Source organism: Chanodichthys erythropterus, chromosome 10 (assembly GCF_024489055.1).
Source record: "Chanodichthys erythropterus isolate Z2021 chromosome 10, ASM2448905v1, whole genome shotgun sequence".
NCBI lineage: Eukaryota > Metazoa > Chordata > Actinopteri > Cypriniformes > Xenocyprididae > Chanodichthys > Chanodichthys erythropterus.
Window position 1 is genome coordinate 36,784,921 of NC_090230.1, and position 25,879 is coordinate 36,810,799.

Genomic DNA, 25,879 nt, shown 5'->3' on the forward strand with positions numbered 1-25,879 from the left:
TTTTTATAGATTTTTATTTTATTTTTTATCTTAGTTTGTAAACTGAAGGTGAACATACTGGATACCAGATGTCTTTATGTACTATAAGATATTTTAAAGACATTTTAAATGAAGGTAAATAATTACATTTTTACAATAATTACATGCAATAATCTGATGTGCTTATGTTAAATTAGTTATAGAGGCAAGTCCGGCCATTATTTTAATTTTAGTTACTTGTATAACCCATTAATTGTGGGTATAATTGAGTAAGTCAACATGTTTAGTCTATGATTAGTGTTTATTTGTTTTGGGATTTAATTGTTTCATTCTTATTCATGTCAAGGACAAAACAAAATAAAATAAAAAAAGATGCCTTTTCATTGCAGTAATTCTGAAACAGATCTGAATTGGACATGACATTAAACACTTCATGTTATCAGGATAATTTGAGCAATAAAAAATACATTTTGCTAAAATCTTCAGTTGTGTAAAATTGAATAGATGATGACTCATTTTCCCCTGAAGCAACCGTTTTTCTAATGTGGACAGAGCATTTACAGTTATTGTAGAATGTTCTGTTCTTGTAATCGGCTGTATGACTACAGACAGGCTTAGTGTTAAACCATACTGTTTAGATGCAAAAGGGAATTTAAATGTTTGTGTCCTGGTTTTTGAATTCCCTTTTGCATCTAAACAGTGCAACACCAAGGCATTATTATTGTCCCCTCCAATATCTGACTCACTTAAGTGAGTCATGCATGTGATAAGTTAAAGACAAAAAAGAAGGTATTATTAGAGTTGTAATGAAATTATTTGAAATATATATATTTTTTAAATCGAGTTACTGATAATAAATTAATAATAGAGTTATTATAATATTATATGGTATAAGATATAAATCATTATCATTTTTTATTTTACAGAACAACAGTAAAATTACAATACTAACATTTATGGATGTCTTTATTTCTTGATTTCAAATGTCAAATCATTGGACTTTTATTTTGACGGAAAACCAAAGGGAGATCCAGGAAGATGTTTCTGTTTGACAACAAATATATAAACGACACACATTACGTATGGTTGGTGCACATTGTGTTCTCAAATGCAAATTATAAACGACTCAAACACACAGTACTTGCAGATCATCAGTTTCTGTGAATCAAAGCTAAAAGCTGCATTTTACTTCATGCAGTGCATCAAGATGCATACATTTCTATAATTACGTCACAACCATTGTAATTTGACGAACGCACTAAGCCACATCACATTCTCACATCCATGCATTGTCAAAATTCATAAAAAAGTTACTGGGCAACTGGTGAATAACACTGTTTCAGCAGCATTTGTACTTTGAATCCTGGCGAACATGTTAACAGTGTCCCACAAACGGCGGTGCTGGCTCATGCAGCACTATCAGAAGCAATCCATCCAGGAAATAAATGTATTATAAAAAGTAACATTTTGCAGGTTATTTAGTAATTGTTTCAAGCAATTTTGCTATTTCAATCATTATACAGTTACCAGTCACTCCCCTTCATTTTTTTTGAGGGATTCACTTCCATTCGGCCATCCTATGTAAGTTGTTATACATAAAGTATCTGTAAATCACATTATTTAGGTGTAAATGCATCTCAGATATGATTTAATCTAGCTATGACCCTTCAGGGTTTTTGTCTTCAGGGTTTATAGAAAGTTATAGCCAGTTGAGTTTGATCAAGGTTGGATCTAAACTCTGCAGGAAAGTGGACATCGAAGGCCAGAGTTTTTTCAATGCTGTCAGCATAGACTGTGTTTCTGAACCTGCTGGTAATCATCTCCATCTCTCACTTCAAGAAGCTTCACACTCCAACAAACCTGATTATTCTCTCTCTCGGTGGCCAATACCTTACTGGACTTTTTGTGTTGTTCACAAAGGCCAGTAGAATAATTGAAATGTGTTGGTACTTTGGAGTTTAATTTAATTAATTAATTCTATTTTACTTTATTTTATTTGCTGTTGATCATTTTGTGGCTGTGTGTTCTCTCAGCCACTCCTCAGCCACTCCTTCTCTCGCCACGAGCAGGGTCTTGGCGCCCCGGGAACGCACCGCCTTCCCACGGCACATTGCCCACTCGGAGCCATGTGAGTGGTCCTCGAATTCGGAACGCACTGCCTCCCGAGTTGGGCCTCAGTGCTCCATGCTGCCTCCTTGCCCCACTCAGGGAAGTGGGCGTTCGCATCCTCAACTACCTCGATGACTGGCTCATTCTGGCCCAGTCCCGATAGCAGTTGTGCAAACACAGGGACCTGGTGCTCAGCCAGTTGGGGTTTCGGGTCAACTGGGAAAAGAGCAAGCTTTGCCCCATGCAGAGCATCTCTTTTCTCGGTGTGGAGCTGGACTCGGTCAACATGACAGCACGTCTCACCAACGAGCATGCAGTCGGAGCTGAACTGCCTGAACTTGTTCTCGCGGAAAACAGCGGTCCCACTGAAACAATTTCAGAGGCTCCTGGGGCATATGGCATCCACAGCCGCGGTCACGCCGCTCGGATTGCTTTATATGAGACCGCTTCAGCACTGGCTTCACAACCGAGTCCCGAGGTGGGCATGGCACCGTGGCTCACTCCGTGTGGTCATCACACCGAGTTGTCGCTGCACATTCAGCCCGTGGTCGGACCTTGCTTTTCTAAGGGCCAGTGTGCCCCTAGTACAAGTGTCCAGGCATGTTGTTGTCACAACAGATGCCTCCACCACCGGCTGGGGTGCCATATGCAGTGGCCAGTCGGCGTCGGGCTCCTGGACAGGACCACATCGCCACTGGCATATCATCTGCCTTGAGTTGCTGGCAGTACTCCTTGCGCTGCGCCGGTTTCGACCGCTGCTGCAGAGCAAGCATGTATACCTACGCAAATATGCGTTTCCCCCAGTGAGCCTCTTTGCACAGACACTGTGCAAGGTCAGGGAGGACGAGGAGCAGGTCTTGCTAGTTGCGCCATACTGGCCCAACCGGGCACCATATGGCACCCGCGTCCCGATCTGTGGAACCTCCACGTGTGGTTCCTGGACGGGACGCGGCAGACTTGAGTGGCCTACCGTCCGCAGTAGTCGACACCATCACTTCGGCCAGAGCCCCCTGTACAAGGCGCGCTTATGCCATGAAGTGGAGTCTGTTCATTGAGTAACTTCCGGAAATGCCCGGTCGGTGTTGTGCTTTCCTTCCTTCAAGAGGGTTTGGAACGGAGGCTGTCCCCTTCCACCCTGAAGGTCTATGTGGCTGCCATCGCAGCGCATCACGATGTTATCGATGGCAAGTCACTAGGAAAGCATGACCTGGTCATCAGGTTCCTCAGAGGCGCCAGGAGGTTAAATGCCCCCTAGGCCTCGCCTCATTCCCTCCTGGGATCTCTCCGTTGCCCTCTTGGGCCTTCAGGGAGCTCCCTTCGAGCCCCTTGAGTCAGCCGAGCTAAAACATCTGTCTCTCAAGACAGTGCTCCTGACCGCGCTCGCTTCCTTCAAGAGGGTTGGGGACCTGCAAGCATTTTCGGTCAGCGATTCATGCCTGGAATTCGGGCCGGACTACTCTCACGTTATCTTGAGACCCCAGCCTAGATATGTGCCCAAGGTTGCCACCACTCCCTTCCGGGACCAGGTGGTGAACCTGCAAGCACTGCCCCCGGAGGAGGTAGACCCAGCTCTTGTGCTGCTGTGTCCCGTTCGTGCTCTGTGCGTTTACGTGGACCGCACGCAGAGCTTCAGAAGCGCTGAGCAGCTCTTTGTCTATTTTGGAGGTCAGCAGAAGGGAAAGGCTGTATCCAAACAGAGGTTGGCCCACTGGAGCTCTGGTGGATGCCATCGCCTTGGCGTACCAGTCCCACTCGGGGTGTCGCTTCTCCCTGGGCGTTGGCACACGGTGCCTCTGTTGCAGATATTTGCAGAGCTGCAGGCTGGGCGACACCGAATACATTTGCAAGATATTATAATCTCCAAGTGGAACCGGTGTCCACCCATGTGCTGTCTACTCGTAGATAGCCATGGGTGTTCGCTTGCTGTGCCATTTCCCTCGGGAGAGGGAATGCGAGCACTTTCCCCACTCCTCAGTTCAGTTCCCCATAGCGGTGAACCCTGTAGAGTTTCTCCTGCGTCCTGCAGCAGCCGGACGCGGCGGAGGCGTCCGGCGCTAGGTCCAGTACTCGTGTGTATGCCCGATTGGTCTGCCCTTGTACTGGACTAGATGCCCATATGCTGTGATTCCCCGCGGGTAATCCCATATGTGTTTGTCCACGGTACGGTTTCCCTGATGGTAAACCCGTGTCTTTCCCTGGGCGGCTTTGTTTTGCCCTGTCTCTGATTGCTAGTTGTTCCTCCCGGAAGGTAGGACCTACATCAGAGATCTTCCATATGCGTTACTGTTCTCAGACCAGTCCATATGTGTCTTCCACACATTACCTCCCTTCGGGCAGGGTGTGGTCTCCGTAGCTTTCCCCTCCTCAGGGAATGCTTTCCTGGCGTTTTGGTCATTGCTGAAAAACGAGGGAATTGAGTTCCGAAGCACTCTTCCCCGTGGGTAAGGAACAACAGCTTCGACCGTTCCAGTGTAACGCCCTATCCTCCCCATCCCACTGGTATGGAAGACATTCCTGGGCTTACTCTGGGCACTGGAGGGTTGCGAGTATGGGCCGCACTTGCATTTGGCACACTACGGCCTGCCAGCATCTGCCTCCCTAACACTCGTAACGTGGTTCAGTTGCTATCGCGCTTTCCACGGGACCCCATTACGTCAGTATCGACGTAACGTTGAACGTGACTGACTGAATGGGAACGTCTAGGTTACTATTGTAACCCCCGTTCTCAGAAGGAGGGAACGGAGACGTTACGTTCCCCTGCCATAGCACATCTCCGCTCCTCAGCAAAAATATGAATGAAGGTGAGTATGCCGGCCCTATTTATACCCGGATGCCAGGGGAGGGGCCCGGCATGTAAATCTCACAGGCCAATTCCCATTGGCTTGTTTTGTACCCTTGGAGGTGATTGGGCTCCCTGGCGAGACCCCATTACGTCAGTATCGACGTAACGTCTCCGTTCCCTCCTTCTGGGAACGGGGGTTACAATAGTAACTTAGACGCGTCCAGTGGATCTCTTACAGAATACTTAACTTTGTACAATGAACCAAGCAGTAGCCCTGCTACGCCATCAAGGACTATGTGGAGGAATTTTGTTGAATGTGCTGCCAGGTAGAATTCAATGATATTGCCCTAAAGGACAATTTTCATATGGGTCTGAATGAACCCATACGTTCACAGCTACCTGGGGGGAAAAAATTATTTTTCCTTAGCAGAGTATATAGACAATGCTTTGTTGTTGTGTGGCTCATTATTTACTGTGGGTTTTGCGGATGAGGGGCCCTGCAATTCCACAGTATCCACCAAGCCAGGGACTATTCACGTCATGCCTACCCAGCCAGAGACTGTTCACATCATGTCTGCCCAGCCAAAGACTGTTCACATCATGCCTGCCCAGTCATAGACTGTTCATGTCATGCCTACCCAGCCACAGGCGGTCCATATCATGCCTGCCAAGTCTGAGTCTCTTCACGTCATTCCTGGCAAGTCTGAGTCTCTTCATGTCATGCCTGCCATGCCTGAGTCTCTTCACAAGATTGCTGCCACGTCTGAGCCCTCAGTCAAAATGGCTGCCATGCCTGAGCCCTCAGTTATGATGGCTGCCATGCCTGAGCTCTCAGCCAAGATGTCTACCATGCCTAAGCCCTCAGCCAAGATGGTCATCACGGCAGAGTCTCCAGAGTGTGCAGCACTGGCCATTAAGGCCACTACTATTATGTGTGTTTGGGCCATGCATGCATCCCCTCCAGCCCCTGATCAGTGTCCAGAGGGACTCCAGCCCCTGACCAGCATCCAGAGGGGACTTCAGCCCATGAGACAGATTTAAGATTGCTCCAGGCCACGATCCTAATAGGGCCATGGAGGCTGCGCCTCTCTGGCACCCTGAACTACCTGCACCACCGTGGTCCCTTGAACTGCCTGCATTTCCATCGTCCCTTGAACTTCCTGCACCGCCAGGGCTTCCTGAGAAGCCAGCACCGCCATGGCTTCCATTGCGTCCTAGCTTGCTAGGTCTGCCCATGCTCCATGACCCAGGGCCACTATTGCCATGCCATGGTCCATGTCCTGTTCCCCTGCATGGGCCGTGCCCTACATCCCTCACCCAAGACCACCTCTGTTCCACCACCCTCCTGAATTTTGGGTGTTGGGTTTTGTTTTGTTTGGGCATCTGGAGCCATATGGGGGAATATGTCATGGATGGTGTTGGTTTTGTTTCATGTTTATAGTTTCATGTCTCTTATCTTGTATATAGTCACTGTCATGTTTCATGTTCCTGTTTGCCATGTGCTTCCCTTGTTTGTCATGTTCTAGTCATGTGATCCTACCATGTGCTCCCCTGTTCATGTGTCTTGTTCTCATTGGTTAATTTGATTGTGCACAGGTGTTCCTTGTTAGTCACTAGTCTCTAGGCACGTTCCATTCGACCGTAAGTGGACTGCAAAGTGGACTTCACAGGGTATTTCGCCATCTTAAGTGAGATTCCATTCTGAAGGGAGTGAACGTGTTCAGTTTGAAGGGCACTGCGGACAGCATAGGGAATAAGGGAACATCGATACATCACTTCACAGGAAGTAGAGAGGTAAAATCACTCAACTGTCATTGCTGCACACAGCGTCACCAGACAGAACTACAATGGAGCAGAGCCGTTGAAAGAGTTTTTTTTAACGGCTCTCCAATGGAGAAATTTACATTTTGAGTATTCATACATTTTGTTATTCTTATACGAAAGTATTAATGATTATAGCTATGAGTGTTACATTTGCATATTTTATTGTATAGGCATGACAAAGTAAAAGTGTTGAAAAGCATCTGAGGCTCTGTCATTTTTATTTTATTTTTTTTTTAACTCAGAAGTGTTTACTATGCGGCTGTGCGTGGAAAAGAAAGTGCACGAGATGAGACCCAGACCATGGATTAAGAATACATTTACAGTTAACCAAATGCTAATTTATTTTCATATGGCATGACAGTTACAGCTTCAAATCTGTTAAGAGTCACTTTTAAATTCGAAAGTAAATTATAATATATATTTATTTATGTTATATCATAATCTGCGTGACACCATTGTGACTGTCTTTGATGTCGTTTGCAGCGCATTCCGAATGAGCGATTATTGCCAGCGAAGTCCACTTCAACTGATATACTGTGCTCAGGGAGTAGGGAGCAGTGAACACTGCATAGGGACCCTGTTGAATGGAATGCAGCTTCTGTGTATTTAAGCCCTCATGTTTGCCTTGTTCTTTGTCAAGTTTTGTCCATGTAACCACTGTTGATGAGTTGTGTTGTATGCTTCATGTCATACCATGCCATGTGTGATGGAATTGAAATAATTAATAATTCTTTTCTTTTACAGGTCTAATAATAATCTAACTTTGAAACAGAGAAATAGTCACTAGGACTGAGTCTTGTAATTCAGAAAAATTCTGCAGTGCTGGCTAGACAGCATCCTTCTAAGGATAAAAAATAGTCTTTGAGGAATTGTTTTATCCTATTGAGTAATCTGAACTATTAACCCTGAGACATTTTTTGATGATCTTGTGATTCAGTTGTAAATTTATGTGGGACAGAGGAACTGAGAGAGTTTTTCTTAAATCTAAACCAATCGTATTGAGACTGATGATAATTAGTAATAAGTCATGCCATACTGACTGTGAAGTGTACCTGAAATCCTGTAAAACCTGTTGTATTCCTTTGTTCGCAGAGAGATTCTCTGGAATTGATGAGAACTCTCCCGGCTGTGATTAAAGCTTTGAAGGACAATAACTGGAGTCTCTGGTTATTGCTGCAGCAAGTTAGGTTAGGTAACAAGGTTTAAGGGGGTCAAGACGTTGACCCAAAATATTATTGAGTGTCGATTAGGAGACGCTCCGAAAGATCAGGATATTTATTGAGTGTCGATTAGGAGACACTCGGGTGACGATTAGGAGATGCCCCAGGAAGGTAACTTGGCTCTCCAAAGATTTATAATAGGGGTTTGGATTATTTGGATTAATGTGGATTATTTTTTATGATGGATGGATGCATTTATTTTGGGCTTCAAAATAAATACTTTCATCCATCATAAAAAAATATCCATATGGCTCCAGGGGGTTAATAAAGGCCTTCTGAAATGAAGCGATAGGTTTCTGTAATGTAAGATTGAAAATATTTAAAAGATATTTACAATGAACAAAGACATTTGCTTTACTGTTTTTTTGGAAGGCTCAAAGGTATTGATAGTGACCAAACCCTGTAGGCCAAAAATTAGAAGTCTAAAATGAGAAATTTTACAGAGAAATGTCGGAGGATGTCGATTAAAAGAGAAAAAAAAAAAACAGTTTATTGCCCAGCCCTATTTGTTTACATTGCGAGAAGTGCCTAAGCTTATGCAACTCCTATATCCTTGCGTCATAAATTGCATGAAGGGTATTTTTAAATATATCTCCAGTTGTCTTCATCTGAAAGAAGAAAGTCATATACACCTGGCTGGATGGCTTGAGGGTGAGTAAATCATGGGATAATTTTGGGTGAATTATCCCTTTAAGTCAAAACCATGCCTTGAACTAAGCACATGTTTCTTTATGATTAAGTCCAAGTTCAAAATAAAACTCTATTGACTGCTCCATTGTTAATGTACGGAGCTGTCTGAACCACTGCCAGCAGGAAATTAAACAGCAGGTGTTTGTCTGAACTCACAACAGGTTTTGCAAGCGCAAGCAAATATATTTGTGTGAGATTGCAAAAGTTTGCAAGAGAACGCAAACATTTTGTGAGCTAATGCAAAGTTTTAGGGGGAACACAAAAGTTTTGCGAGAGAACGCAAAAGCTTTGAAAAATATTTTTTCCTCTCATCCCATATTTTTTTCACCACCATGTCCCTTTAGCGGCTCCTTAGTTATATACTCAGGGCTAATGAGACTAACTAGATGCAGCTAGAAACAGACTAACAAGGGGGAAACTACAAACTAAAAGAATATATAAAATAAGAGCACAAAGACATACCCTGACAATGAGAGCTTTTCTCAAAACTAACTTGATTCAACTAATTTTTAAATGAGTTTTAATCAGATTGGCAGTGATTTTTAGTGAATGTAAGTAAAACCTTTTTACAAAATATTTTTCTGGAAAACGGTTATGCTATCTTTCTCTAAAATAAATGCCACATTTTATTAGTGTCTTTTCTCTGTTCAGACAGTGACTTTGCATCTTTGTTAATTTCCCCAATTCAATAACTAACTTAAGACAGAAACTAATCATCTAGGGAAATCCATGTGTGCTTATTATGTATTTCAGAAGTAATCCCGAGGGTCCTGTTAACACCTGTTCTGTATTCAGAGTTCTGCTGCAGTGACAATTCTCCACTGATCTGTCCATTAAGGGTGTGAAGCAAACAAAACAAACACACACAATACACTGATGTTGCATTGTTCTCAGAGGTCAGTGAGTATGTTGTAATGATATTAAAAGTTGCAAACCTTTAAAACTGCAATCAGAATCAGCATGAATATAGATCACTAATAAGATAGTTATTCATAATTAGTACCACAAAATTCAGAAAATCTCCGGTAATATGCTGAAGCATTATTTAATGTTGAATTATTTAATGTCGCAGCAACAAGAAAGGTGCATTAGGCCTGCATAACTGCCTGTTTTAGCTCTGAAGCAGTGTTTATGTGTGTGCATGTTTGTCCACCACAGCCTGTGGATACTCTGTATAAGAAATATAGGCTGTGACACACCAAACTGACATTAAAGAACTAGTGGCAACAAATCTGACTGCTGTTTTGCCTTGCAAAAAGCTGCACTTGAACACACTGCACAGAGCAGAGCCAGTGGCCAGCTATATGCTCTGTGTCTCTGTGAGAGGAAATTACAGTAGTCAACATTTGAAGTAGATCAAAAAAAGTTAATCAAAGTTGTCCTAAGAACTAAGTTGTCCTAAGAAAAAGGTTTTAGGCCACTGATGGTGGTCCTACTATACCAACACTGCAGAACAGTCTGTAAAAACTGATTTGCTCAATGGCGGCCGACTTTTGTCTTTGTGTGTCATGTCCTCATAATGTAGGGCTGTTTCATATCAAAAAGGGGTCCAATGAGTTTCAATACATTTTACAGAAGAACATTAGTGCAGTAAAGTGCTCAAACTGGCCCAACCATCATCTACTACCATCCTTGATTATTCATAATGCAATAATTACTCTTTGTCAACAGTACTAACCATGGCAGTTTTGCTCCATCTCCAAACTACATTGCTATGCATAAGACAAAAATAAGATATTAAATCAGAAAATTCTGCTTTTACATCACATCAACAATTACAGATGTCAGTATAAAGTATAAGAATGTTGATGTCCAGTGAAACATAAAAGTTTACTTAGTGCACCTTTAAGCCTTGTATTACAATAATACGTTTCTGTATTGCAAATTACTGCAGCCAGTATCCACTGACTCCTTGTGTACTGTCTGAAAGTGCCCAGTTTGTGTCACTGATATTCATATGAAGTCATGGCTGCTGTAGGTGCATCAGTGGACATGATTACAAATACATGTGCAAATACAAATACAGACTACAGTGGGGCCTTGTATCCATACACTGTGTTCCAAATTATTATGCAAGAGACAAATCAGTAAGATTTCTGTACAATAAACATTCAGATTTTAGTTTTTCTAAGAAAATGTTTGTTTGTTTATTTATCCATGTCCTTTTAGATAACTGGTATCAATCTCAGACAAAATAATTTGCCAGATCTATGGAAACCCTACTTAGAGGTTGTTCCACATTATTAATGCAATGTGGGGAGGAAGAAAGATCTTTCCTAAGATGAAAAGCATAAAATGGTGCAATGTTGTGCAAAAGGCATGAAAACAACTAATAGTGTGTGAAACTGAATGGAGATTATCGAATTATCATAAGATTTGTGAGTGATTTAGAGCACAGCAGAACTCGGTCAGATAAAGGCTTATTGAGGAAAGTTCCTGTCAAAAAAATTAACTGTATTAAAAGGGCAGCTATAAAAAAGCCAGTGTTGAGCAGCAAACAGGTATTTGAATAATATCGGACAATATCAGATCGGACATTGTTTACTTGAGTTACAACAGCTTCCTCTTTCATGGCGTAACATCAGATTTTGTCAGGACGCCACGGACACGCCTTTCAAAGAAAACTCAAGATCTTTGCAATTTAACATGGCTAAAGCCTTAAGATTAGACTGACCATATATGATGTGGTTCTGTTTGAATCTCTATTACCCCCTTTCCAGCAGCACGAACTGGGTGCTAGTTCAGAGCTAGTGCTAGTGCCAGTTCGGAGTTGGTTCAACTGACGAGCCTTCTAAGAACCAGTTTGCCTTTCCATGGGCTAGAGAGCCAGCACAGAGCCAGGTTTTATGTCACGGTATACATCTCATATTTCACAGCAAAGCTAGCGCTGCAACGCCAAACACAAACACACCAAGCTTGTTCGAGATGCATCGGCTTCTTGCAGGGCGATCGGCGCATGAAATCAAAGCACTGTGAGAACGATCCAAATGCACAAGGAGTCTACTCTACAAAACCTGCAGCACTCCGATGTCACCTGCTGAATCGGTCCACGCTGCTCCGATGCATCTCAAACAAGCCTTCCATCAACAATGGCGGACGCTTCGCAACTATTGATGCTCATGGCTTTGCGAACCTACAATGGCATCCAAACACAGCTCACCGTAATTTGTATATAGACGGAGATTACGATCGAGCTGCTATTAGCTCGATTAGCTGCTATTTCAAAAATGGCGGTCACAAGTTTCTTGTTGGTCAGGGTATCCCCGCCCCCAGCCCCTGACGCAAGCGGTTCTTACTTCTAGCCCAGCAATGTTTTGGTGCTACTTACGAACCACTTTTCCTGGTTCGGAGCTGGTGCTTTGGGTGTCGAAAGACAAAGAACTGATTTGAAACTAGGCTCTGGCTACGAACCAGCACTCAAACTGCCTTGGTGGAAAAGGGGTATATGAGGACTTAATCACAGTGTAAAACATGTCATTTTCTGTTGCCGGGTGGCGCTATGACTGTAACTGAATATTGGCATGTAGATGTCTTCAGGCCAGGACTCTAATAAATTGTGAAGTTTGGGGCAGATCTGACATTGTATACCTGAATTACAACTTCCTGTTGCATGGTGAAACATCGAAATTTGTCACGCCCTTCAGCAAAAACTCTAGATCTTCGCAATTTAATGTCACAAAGGCCTTTAGATTAGACTGACCAAATGCGATTCATTTCGGAGAAGAAGAATAATTGGCCGAGCAATTTCAACGATATTGGTGGTGCTATAACTGTTAAAAAGCTTTAAAATCCATATATTTTCAATGGTAAATTGCCTGTTTTGACTGAAAATGGTCAGTTCCTTCTATGATTTAGGTGGTTACATGCTTAATATAAAACATAATATAAAACATAATATCTTTTTATGCATATGTGCTTAAAGGAGTTAAATGCTTGAACCCCGGTAAATGCTGCTTGCAGCTTTAATTAAATTTGTAATTATTTATTTTTCTTCTATACTTATCTCACTTGTACAGTTGTGTGAGGGTGTGTGTCTAAGAGTGTGTCGTCATGCCTTCATTTGCTAGGCATGGTAAACCTTTTTATATAAGTATGTTTTAACTATTACTATAAAGCATATTTGCTATATAAATAAATAAAAGCTGAAGTCAAAGATGTGATGCTTTCTTATCTCACAGAAGAGATATTGGCAACCTTAGTCGCCATTTATGTTCATTGCATCTTTTTTTATGGACAATGAAAGTGAATGGTCATTCTGTCTAACATCAGACATGAGGGTGAGTAAATGATGACAGACTTTTTTTGGGGGGTGTGAACTATGCCTTTAATAATGAGTTAATGTAGTTTGTTGAATTGTATGGCTCATTCTTGTAACTGAACATGTGAAAACATATCACATATGCCCTAATAGCAGTATTTGTGTATGCTAAAGATGATCTTTTCGTCGACTGAGAAACCAAAGACTGTTAGTGAGTTTTTTTCAAGGGAACGCCTCCCAAAACTCGTGCACGAGTATTGGAACACGAGTGTTTACCACCGGCATTCGCTGTGTCGTGTTAGTGGATTCATTATGTCGGACTCACCGCAGGTAACTCATAATCTGCAGTTGTAAAGGGTGACACACAGCCACATAACGATCAACAGCAATTAAAACTAAATTACTAAGAGATGTAGAAAGGAGCAACCTAACTGTAATTGCAAACATTCCACAGTAAGTGTCTCCAAAGTACCAACACATCTCAATTTGTTTGATGCCTTCTATGGGTATCACAATAAGTCCAACAAGCAGGTCAGCCACAGCCAGAGAGAGAATATTCAGGTTTGTTGGAGTGTGAAGCTTCTTGAAGTGAGAGATGGAGATGATCACTAGCAGGTTCAGAAACACAGTTGTAAGAAAAAATGATAAGGACGTTGAAGATCCCTATGAAGAAGTTTATTGCAGCATAACAGTGACAAACTACACGTAGCACCTTGGGTTCAACGGAGTCGGAATGAACCCAGATAATCCAAATCTCAAACCTTTTATCCTGTTACAGTTTAGCACTCTTCATGTAAATGTAGTTTCTCATGTTTTACCAGCTGTGGTCTGTATGTTAATGAAGTTGTGACACCTCATTGTCTGAAATGGTTCTCTGTGTCCCACACCCATTCCCATTCTACAATTGATTACCATTTGCTCAGGATTTGATTAACCAAATGGTACATAAACACTATACCAGTTGACTTTCTTCTTCTCTATGATAATTAAGCCATTTTGGGGATGAGCTCATTCTAAAATATACTTTGGAGTGGAATCTGTGTCGAGGCAGACTACAATTTCTTACACAGTCCATGCTGAAAGCAATGATATGAACAGGTAAATTATGTTGTATTCATATCTGGAGCATTTTCTCTTGATAAATGATGAGTTTATGGCTAGAAAGCAGAATTGAGTCTCATGATCCTCTGTCTCATAGGCCATGAGTGAGTCTTCTCCTGTTAGGAGTTTGTTCTGCTCTCCCTATTGTTCTTTCATTTATACAGTGTCTGGATGAAACCAACCAATCCATCTACTGCCCACTCTGATGACATTATTTTCTCAGGGGTGTTTGTAGTCCTTCTTTGTGTGTATGCTAAGTGTATTTATTAATTATTTTGTTGCCATTAACTAAAGATGTACTTCAACCAAACATGAACATTTCTTTCATTGTTTTACTCACCTTCATGATACCCCAGATGTATAGGATTGTACAGTTTTGAAAGTTCGGAAATGCTTTTTGAATTGTGCTTAAAATTTTAATATTGTCATGGAAAATGCTTGATATTTTTTTTCTTATTATGTGCAGTGTGATTAAAAAAGATTAAAATGATATTAATGAAAAATAAGTTAGTAAAATAAGAAACTTTGTTTCTTCAGTAGAACACAAATGATGATTTTTAACTTCAACCGTTGCAGTCTGTCAGTCGTATAAATTGCATGTATATTGGATCTGTACATTTGATCTTAAAACCTAATATACAGTATCTGATGCTATCTATGTGTCTATGTGAATCAAACAACAAAAGAAAAAGAGAAAATCACACACTGCTCTTGACTGAATAAGTTTTGTAGCTTTAATAAGAATCAAAGTATATTTAATTCATACATGGAATATGCAGTTTTATTTATTTATTTTACATTTGTTTATTCAATTTCTTACCTGCAGACCTACTGTATCTGAAAAATGTAAAGCCATGCTGTTGTTGATTTTTTATCTTTATTCTTATTTTTTTATCACATATATAAAATGATGAAATAAAATAAAGTGAAGTAAAATCATCCTCACTTTGGACTAAATGGATAAAATATTAGTTTGGCTGTACTATTCAGTAAGTTGCGAAATACGTTTAAAACCCAACTTAAAAATGTGCTAATTGTGATACAATTTTGATTGTGATCCTGTCTGTCAGGTTTGGAAGGGAAGGAGCGAGGACTCAATGATGCAGGGAAAGGAAGGGCTTTATTAATAATAAAAATAAAAACAAAAACACAACAAAAACAACCCCAAGGGGGAAAACAGACTATAACTAAAACTTGACTTGAACTAGAACTTGACTTGACACACAAGGAATAATATGACATTCAGTGACAACGAACCAGCACAGGACTGCAAACACAAGGAGAATAAATAGGAGAGCAAACAAGGCAGGTAACGAGGGAGGACAGGTGGGGCAAATCAACCAATAATCAGGTAACAAGGTGGGCGGGGTCAAGACAATAGACATGAGAGCACATGGCACAAAGAAACACATGACAAGCCATGTGCTCACACCAAAACAAAACAAAGACACAAGCACATGGCCAATGAAGAGAAAATCACAAGCCATGTGCTTACACAAGACGAGACATGAACACGTGACTATGAAAACTCATAAGCCACGTGTTCACACAAAACAAGACAACATGAGAGCACGCAGCCCGTGAAACACAGACTGCGTGCTACACAAGACAACACCACAACATGAAAGCACGCTGCAGGTGGAAATAACCGCGTGCTACACAAAACATGAGACAAGAGCGCACGGCAAGTGAAAGTACACACAAACCGTGCGCTCACAATAAAGACAGGACTGGGAGCGCGAGTGTCCGAATCCCGACACGAAACCGAAACCAAACTAGACACGAGTGCCGGGATCCGAACGCCACGCTCCCAACATGAAACAAGGCACGCAGACAAGAGAGCGCACAGCCCCGAGAACACTCGAGACTGTACGCTCACACAAAAACACGACAAGAATGGGAGTGTCAGAGCTCTGTCACAAAACCAAGAAATAAACTAGACCGAAGTGACAGAACCCTGACAGTCTGGGAAAAAAATAAATAAAAAATGTGATATGATATTTCTACTGACACCTATTGGTGTGGATATAGAATCACGTAAAAACAATTTCATGTCTCCCATTTGTCTCTTATGATCAGCAATTTTACTGCCAAAGTTCAGAATAATTATGTCATTATGAAGCATCAGAGTGGGCGGTAGATGGGTTGGTCAGTCTGATTCAGACACTGTATAAATGAAAGGACAGTAAGGAGAGCAGAACAAACTCCTAACAGGAGGAGACTCACTCATGGCCTATGAGACAGAGGATCATGAGAATCTATACTGCTTTCCTGCCATCAACTCATCATGTATCAAGGGAAAACGCTCCATATATGAATACAATTTCATGTATGTGTTTTTTTCATTGCTGTCAGCATGGACTGTGTTTGTGAACCTGCTGGTGATCATCTCCATCTCTCACTTCAAGAAGCTTCACACTCCAACAAACCTGATTATTCTCTCTCTGGCTGTGGCTGACCTGCTTGTTGGACTTATTGTGATGCCCACAGAAGCCATAAAGCTGATTGAGACATGCTGGTACTTTGGAGAAACTTTGTGTGACCTGTTTATGATAATCATGGGGCTACTTATCTCAACATCTATTTGTAATTTAGTTTTAGTTGCTGTTGATCGTTATGTGGCTGTGTGTCACCCTTTACTGTACCCACAGAAAATAACCACAACTAAAACTTTAATAAGCATCTGTCTCTGCTGGTTTTTCTCCTCTACCTACAACATTGGCTATTTAATAAGTGGCAGATATTTTGAAAGTTCCCAAAGAAAAGACATGTGTTATGGAAAGTGCTATTTAGTAGTAAGTTTTTTATGGACATTCACAGACCTGTTCTTTTCATTTGTGTTACCTTGTACCCTGATTATAACTTTATATTTGAGGATATTTTATGTTGCACATCAGCAAGTCAAACTTTTAAACTCCATGATGAAGGGTGGTAAATGTGTAATGGAAGGTTCAGTGAGGAGGAAATCTGAGAGAAAGGCTGCAATGACTTTAGGAATCATTGTGACAGCTTATCTGCTGTGCTATATTCCATTCACCATATTGTCTGTAACAGGGACTACGGTAATCTCTTCTGCCACAATAACATTTTTAATATGGACTATGTATGTTAACTCAAGTCTAAATCCTCTTATCTATGCTTTATTTTATCGCTGGTTTAAAATATCAGTTAAACACATCTTAACTCTTAAAATATTGAAACCATCCTCCTCTCTCATGGACATTTTTACAGATTATGAATAATTAAATATTGGGGTTGATTTTATTATTTTTCCCCCACTGATAAAGCACAAACTCTAATGTTAACATGTAGGGGTTTTTTTTGTTTTTGTTTTGTTTTTGATGATCACTTTTGCAGTTACGCTAACGCGACATTGCAGTTCTTCATCATCACAAAAGTTTGTTATTTGTCTATAAGATTTTTTTTTGCACTTAATTGAACATAACTAGGAAAGAAATTGCAAGTACATTGGATCTGTACATTTGATCTTAAAGCCTAATATACAGTACCTGATGCTGTCTGCCAATGTGAATCAAACAACAAAAGAACAAGAGAAAAATCACACACTGCTCTTGACTGAATAAGTTTTTAAGTTTTGTAGCTTTAATAAGAATCAAAGTATATTTAATTCATACATGGAATATGCAGTTTTTTTGTTTGTTTTTTTCATTTGATTATTCAATTTCTTACCTGAAGACCTACTGTTCCTAAAACAAAAAAAAACAAAAAAACAAAAAAAACATTAAAGCCATATTGGTTCATCTTTATTCTTATACTCATATATATAAAATAATGAAATAAAATAAAGTGAAGTAAGATTAGTCATATCGCCCATCTTCACTTTAGACTAAATGGATAAAATATTAGTTTGGCTGTACTATTCAGTACGTTGAAAAATAGTCTTAAAACCCAACTTTAAAATGTGCTAATTGTGATAAGATTGTTGATTGCGATCCTGTCTGGGGGAATAACGTTTGTGATATGATATTTCGTATCTGGATCCATTACAGTTAAAAGGCAGCTGGCTGATGTTACATACGTATCTATAAATCACAATGTTTGTGTAAATGCATCTCAGATATGATTTAAACATTTAGAAGAGGTTGTTGGCCTTGCATCCATCATTGATATTAGTGACAAGCATCAGAAGTCCCCACTGTACTATGTGTATGTAATATAAGTCCACTGGAGACAAGTTTGCAGAGAACCCAAGTGCAGTATATTATAGGGATGGATAGTTCGACACCCAGTGTCAACACACATCTCGAGTTTTTGACACACTATTGCTCCGAAACAGTGTTCCGGAGCAGGGGCACCTGCAGGATTTTATCTCATGGTACGCACAGAACTAGCACCCACCCCAACCGTCTTTTTCCTGTTCACTCACTTAGTAACTGCACCCTGATGTTCTTGTGTAGACAGATGTTATCTCTGAGTGGCTTTGTCTCGAAATGTGCAAATTGTTTTCAGAGAAACATGTAATTAATGAAAATTAAAGCCTCCCTTTCTTTCCAGTCACGTGAATGCCTGACTTTGCGTGTCGGAATTTTTTAACCCAGACCACTACTTTATGAAAGTTCGGTTCAAGTCCATTTAGTAACATTTTAAATATATAAGCCTGTAGCATACATCATATGTTCTGTCATATAACCAGTATAAAAACAATAAAATATCAGCACAATTTACTTGCCTCAAACAACAGAGTAGGTAGGCTATTATTAGTATTGTAATAACTGACAGTTCTTTAGTAAGGCATGGGGCTAAGCGGAGCTATACTAAGCTAAAGCTAGTATACTTGTACTATGCTAATTACTAGTACGAGCACTCGTGTCCTATACACTACACGACCATGAGTGTCTCTATAGCCAGAACAAAACAGCAGGAAGCAGTACTGTCTTTTCTCCTTTTTATTCTGAACATAGAATAAGACCTAAACAGGAAAGGCCAGATCACCAAGTCCCTCCCAAACACATCTCTCACCATGATGGTGAGAGACACATTTTTTATAAAACCAGGTGGTAAATAAAAAAACCCTTCAAAACAAACAAATACCCATAATGCAGCCAGCTACTGGTGCTGAATGCAGGGTCATTACAGTATTATTATTTTTTGTTGTTACATTTAATTTATTGCCACACTTTAATATGTGAATTATATTATCAGAAAACAAAACACATTTTACGCTGTCAGGCTTTTGTTTGTGCTTGGCGCACTCAGGTGACTTATGTAAATTTTACCTGCCACAAGATAGTGCTGTGTTTGACACAAATGAAACATTTCATTTCTCCATTCCTACTCAAGAGTTTTAGGCCTTTTTTTTCAATCAAATTATGTGTTTTATAGAGCATTTACACATTTTGAACCTGTTTTTAAACATTAACTATCTTTAATGTAATTTTTTATGTGTGAAAAGTGACAAAACTAAACTAGCCAATCAGATTTCTTTTCACCCAAATCCCCCACGCCCACCCATGCACACACATACACACAAACGCACAAACGCACACCTTTATTTATTCTCATTCTCTCTTGCTTTCTCAATAATATGTTATGAGTTTATGCAGATAGATTTTAATAATAAATTTAAAATGTAAAAAATAAAATATATTTTTTTAATTTATTTCCACATTTAATTCAATATTTATTTTTTCCATATTTGTTCATTTCCACATTTCTTTATTTTTACATTTCTTTGTCCGTAGGGTAATGAGGAGGGCGTGGTTTACCTCAGATATAGCAATCGAGCTCGGAGTAGGCGAGGGCGAAGCGTTGAGGCCACAGTGACACCTTGTGGTGTGCCTGAAATACAAGAAGTGTAGCCTACTGATGAGTGTTTTGGGATGAATGACTTGTATAGGTACATGGCCAAAATCCTATATCACGGGTTAATATAATATCACCCTAACTGTACTGTGTGACATGGATAGGCGAATCTTTATTCTGGACATGGTCTTGTCTGGATTTGTAAAATGTCCTGGGCTGGCAAACATGAACAGCAACATCTTCAGCAGATCTGATAACAGGGACTCTGAAATGGAAGCGCTTGATATTTTCCATTATTAATCAATTGGTGACGTGAATGCATGTGGCTAATAAGAGCTTGTGTTTGATTGAGACTCAGACACTGGTCAGAACATGGAAAGGAAGCAGCGCACATATAGGCTACACTACAGTGAAGTCGACGCAAGCATATGATCAATGCATTTGAAACCAGACCACAAATTCACTTCACATTCACATTTCCTACTTTTACATGCACCACATGTGATAAATGCTTAAAATATTACGCACATTTCAAAAATCCAAAATAAAACGAGGCGTTGGTTACAGTAGAACAGTAGTGCATGTGAGGTGCCGGCGCGATCACTTGAATTTTCTTATAAAAAAAACTTGGTCATAAGAGTAAAACCATTAGAATCTGTGAAGGGTTAACTAGGCTTATTATTTTCATACACTCACAATAAAAACAAAACATTGCTTGTAAAATAAAGAAAACAAAAATAATTTCTGCCGTCTCCGTTTCCTTTCCTTGAATTTGATTCTCAAAAAAGAAGCGGGTAAGCGTTTTTCGAAGTTTACAAAGTGTATAAATCGACTAAATATTTTATTGTAAATGCCATTTACTAAATGAGGTAATTTACAGTGTTCTGTTGCATGTTTTATACGTAAGTGGATTAGGAATGTGAAGTTATATCGTGTGGGCACTATGATATGCTATTCGCATGGTTTTGAGCATAGACTAAAAAAAAATATGGACGTAGTGTACGTGACATCACCCATAGACTTCTGAACAGCAGTTTTGAAGCGAAAATGAGTCCGCATGTCACCGCACGTCACTCACGGATAACCGAAAATGGGCAAAGAGGCGGGATGTAGTTGGAGCCCATGCGACTTGTTGCTGAAACCACGCCTGCCTAGCATATCTATCTTAGATACTATCTAAAATATTAAAAAAGATAACAATATCATTAGAAAGTACTAAAGGTTTACTGTCAATCTACGGTGTTTTTTAAGATAACGTTATAGATGCTCTAACATCAGTAGGCTAATTTGTGTGGGGTATGCAAATAGCACAAAAAAATCAACTGGCACTTCATACCTTTAAAGAAATAGAGATCGCGAGATGAATCCAATCCGCTGCACTTGGGTAAAATGTCCATTTCAGAACAAAAAAAAAAATACTTTTTGTTCATGAAAGCGTTAAATCCATGAAATCTTTATATATTATCCATCGTTTGCATTACATATCTTTGGAATGATTTGCTCTCCATCATCGTTCTTCAAGAAAGTATGCAATCTGAGCATCGTTTATAATGTAAAACTCTATATGTACATATATAGGTACCAGATATCTGTATAACTCTCAAATGTTCTCTCAAACTAATCAGCATGTGACCAAAATTTTTCAAAATAGTGCAGCAGTTTTAGTTATATCCAAGCAGTGCTGTCGAAGTTGTATATTCTCCTGGTATTGTTATTGTAGTAAATCTCAGGAACAAAACTTTTAGCCAATGCCACGACGATCCAACAACGTGTGTTCTGTTTATCTTCCACATGCGAGCACTTGTACACAGACTGACATATGTCTCGAGTATGCAGCAAGCCATAATGTATAAAATAATCCAGAAAAAATGCACAAATACGGCTGAGATGCCAAATTCAGACTTGGGTAAAGTTGGTTTTATATTCGCACATTCGGACATCCATATTCAATAGCCTTGTTAATCACACTACATTGGACATTAAGTGGACATTCACAAGTAAATATGCCATTAAAACAATACTTGCCTGTTTTGATCGACTGTGAAAAATGTTGTAAGTTGACAATCGTTGGTTGTCAATATCATGTCGCTGCTTAAAATTCGCAAACATTCATTTATTGCACATTTATTGGAAAGTCTGAATTTATCAGAAGTCGAATGTGCGAATATAAAACCAACTTTACCCAAGTCAAATTCAGTGGCTGAAATTAGCTGCTGAGGTAACATGACGGCTCACAGACAGCAGCGGCAATCCACCTGTCACGCAAGTGACCACGCCCTTAATTATGCAGAACTTTAAGGCTTAATATAATTTAAACGGATGAGTTATAAAAAAATTCACCCCCCTCAGAGTTGTCATGAAGGGCAAAATTAGCAGTATAGACCAAAACACAATTTGAACCAGAGTGTAAACATGTTTTTTTCTGCTGCAAACTTGCTGTTTTAACATTATGGTCAATGAGATTCTGCTCCCTTTTGCAGCCTGTCCCTAGCGGCCAGTCGATGAATCGCAGTTTAAGTTACTTCCGTATTGGCTTCACGAGAAACTGGGGGAGGTTGCTGCTTGGTTTTGAGTCATCAATTAGCTAACAATATTCAGTTGTTCGTTTTTGTGGTAATTTACATTTTAGCAAGCAATTTGATGCTATAAAAACAGGGTGTCTTGTCATGATTCGCAGTTGATTGACAGCTTGTCTGAGGACTGTCGGAGCTTCAAGGGGAGATTGTTGATGTACAAAGTCCCTTTAAGACAAGTCATTTCACTCGGCGGCCATCTTTGAAACGCCTCTCGGGCATCCTGGGCATCATGCCCTATCTCTTTGAATGGGGAAACATCAAATTCTCCAAAACTGTTCGCCAACCTTACGATTAAATTTCATATTTGAAATCACCAATGAAATCTAACAACAACCGGTTCATAAATTTAGTTTCTAAACGCTCGAATCATGACAAAAAACCTGTTTTTTTCAGGTTGGATCAAGCTAATGCGCATGTGCAGACCTAAATGCGCGTCTCTTCGGAGGCGCATGTCTGACTGTTTCTATAGAAACCGGCAATTCTAACGGCCGCTGAAGTGACGCGATGACTTTACCAGTCGGCGATTGGCTCTTATTTAGAAGACGGGACTTGCCATATTGCGCGTTACACTTTCTCCCATTCAAAACTATACGAGTGACACATCTTCTGTTATTTTCGATTTCTTTGTTATTTAACACCAACAAAATGAGTTGTTCAGCAGTAAACTGTACTAACCGACCTACAAGATCTGACGGATCACTGAACTTTTTTCTGTAACATTAAATTTGGGCTTCATAAGCTAATTAATAAATGTTATTAGTTAAGATAACACACCTAATGTTAACCATGTCGGGAAAAAGCAGGTGATCGTTATCTGGCAGTTACTTATTATTTTTATGGGTATAAAATAATAATTAGCAGGGCAAAACTATTGATAGCCTACTCTAATTACAGCAATCGATCTCCTGTAATGTTAGTTGAACTTGATTTAAAATGGCAGGACCGTTTCTGACGATTTAGAGTTGTTTCTAGTGGCATATTATATTTAGTTTATCTACTGAACTTGCTGTCAGTATTGTTTTTGGAAGTTACATTAAATGCAGTTAGCTCAAAAATATGAGGGCATGCGACAGGTGCTGTTTGAAAGAGCATGATGCATCTGTGTATGTTTAATGCTGTGTGTGTTTCACCAGCTCTGTTTCCATGGGCACATTTTGATTTATCTAATTCTGGATATTTCCAGTTGATAACTTAGCTAAGTCGTGTGATTAATAATAAAACCACACCAAAAAAAATAAAACATTAGGTTATAATCAGTGATGCTGTGACTGTCACGGGAAGTGACGCGAGGCAACAAAATTTTCTACTGTAACCGGCGTCTCGATCTATTTTGGATCTTTGAAATATGTGTAATATTTATCAAAAACATTTATATAAAACGTTTATCATGTGGTGCATGTAAACATAGGTGTAACAGTTCGTAGATATGGGAAGAAGGAGGCGGGAACCGGCGAACAATCAATGTAACTTTAATTCAAAATAACAAAGAACAAAACTTAAGTAATGCCACACAAACATAATAAAACATAAAATAATATCCAGGCCTGGTCCTCTCTCATCCTTCACTGTCGTCGCTCCTCCTTTTATGCTCCCGGAGCTCCTCCGTGAGAGACTCAAGGCCGGTGCACCTCCCAGGTGATGCTCGTTAACTCTCGCACCACCGGCCTCGCGCTGTTCCCTCACGGCTCTCGCCCGCCCTGGTCGCCACATACCCCCATTGCCCCTCGCAGGCCGGGGCCTACTCCTAACAGGGGCCTGTCTCGGCGGCCGCAGCACCTGGGGGTAAGGACAGACGAGACGAGAGAAAGGAGACGGAAGCAAGGGGAGCGACAGGAAGAGAGAGGGGAGAGAGGAAAAAGAAAGAAAAAAAAATTCTAGGTCCAGTTCCCAGACACATTGCCGCTCAGTCCTCAGCCTGCCAAGAGGCTTTTCTTCACGGTGCCATGCGATGGCACTGGACACTTGGTGGACGGCCCGATCCTCGACCGCCTCCTGGTGGCTGGTAATGGCTCCTCCGGCTGAGGGCAGCCGGCAGCGAGTCCCCCGTCCCCTGCTCCTCCCCTTCATGGCGGACGGCGGCGACTCCTCCGCTCCCTCCTGGATGGCAGCCACCCCACTTCATCCCAGGAGCACGGCATCCGGGTCTCCATCCCACCTTTCAAAAGGCTCCAGTACCACCACCTTGGGCAGCCTCTCGCGGTCTTCACACTCCCGCACTGCCTGAACTCCGCAGCACCGCAATCCCCCTCAGCAGCGAGGGCTCTCCGACAGCATGTCCCTCCTTCCTCCCGGGTTTAGGCACCAATGTAACACAGTTTGTAGATACGGGAAGAAGGAGGCGGGAACAGGCGAACGTTCAACGTAACTTTAATTCAAAATAAACAAAGAACAAAACGAAAGTAATGCCCACAGACCCTCGCGGACGTCTGCCGGCCACACAAACATAATAAAACATAAAATAATATCCAGGCCTGGTCCTCTCTCGTCCTTCACTGTCGTCGCTCCTCCTTTTATGCTCCCAAAGCTCCTCCGTGAGAGACTCAAGGCCGGTGCGCCTCCCAGGTGATGCTCGTTAACTCCCGCGCCACCGGCCTCGCACCGTTCCCTCACGGCTCTCGCCCGCCCTGGTCGCCACAGTAGGAAATATGAATGTGAAGTGAATTTGTGGTCTCGTTTCAAATGCAATGATCATATGCTTGCGTCGACTTCACTGTAGCCTATATGTGCGCTGCTTCCTTTCCGTATTCTGACTGGTGTCCGAATCTCAATCAAACACAAGCTCTTTGCGCCACATTCATTCACATCACCAAATGATTAATAATGGAAAATATGAAGCGCTTTCCATTTTCATGTTTGCCAGCCCAGGACATTTTACAAATCCAGCCCAGACGATGTTCTACACTACAGCCATGTCCGGAATAAAGAGTAGCCTATCCATGTCACACAGTAGGCCTACAGTTAAGGTGATATTATATGACTTAACCCGTGATATAAGATTTTGGCCATATACCTATCTAAGTCATTCATCCCAACAGGCTCATCAGTAGGCTACACTTGTATTTCGTCCACACCACTGTGTCACTGTGGCCTCAATGCTTCGCTCTCGCCTACTCTGAGCTTGATTGCTCAGTCTGAGGTAAACCACGCCCTCCTCATTACCCTACAGACAATGAAATGTAAAAATACATAAATGTAAAAATAAAGAAATGTAGAAATGAATAAATGTGGAAATTAACAAATATGGAAAAAATAAATAAATGTGGAAATAAATAAAAAACAAAATGAATAAATGTATAAATAAAACAAAAAATAAATGTGGAAAAAATATATGCATAAATAAGGAAATAAATGTATAAATAATTATTTATTTTTGTTTATTTGCTTTTCTATGTGTATTTATTTATTTTTGCTTTTTTTTTACTTTTTTATATACAGTTTGTATATTTATTTATGTATTTATTCATGTTTTATTATTGTCAGTCTTGGCATTCCATAGCACATGACCTGTGGAAATGAAGCTTCGTTAACTCACTGACACATCGGCCTCAAACGAATGAATATTTTCTAAAGCTGGGGA

The 25,879-nt window shown here is 40.7% G+C and overlaps 1 pseudogene; it reads left to right on the plus strand.

The window, feature by feature from the left end:
• The first annotated feature begins 16,137 nt into the window (after positions 1–16,137).
• Positions 16,138–17,205, plus strand: LOC137029492 (trace amine-associated receptor 13c-like; annotated as a pseudogene).
• The last annotated feature ends 8,674 nt before the right edge of the window (positions 17,206–25,879 follow it).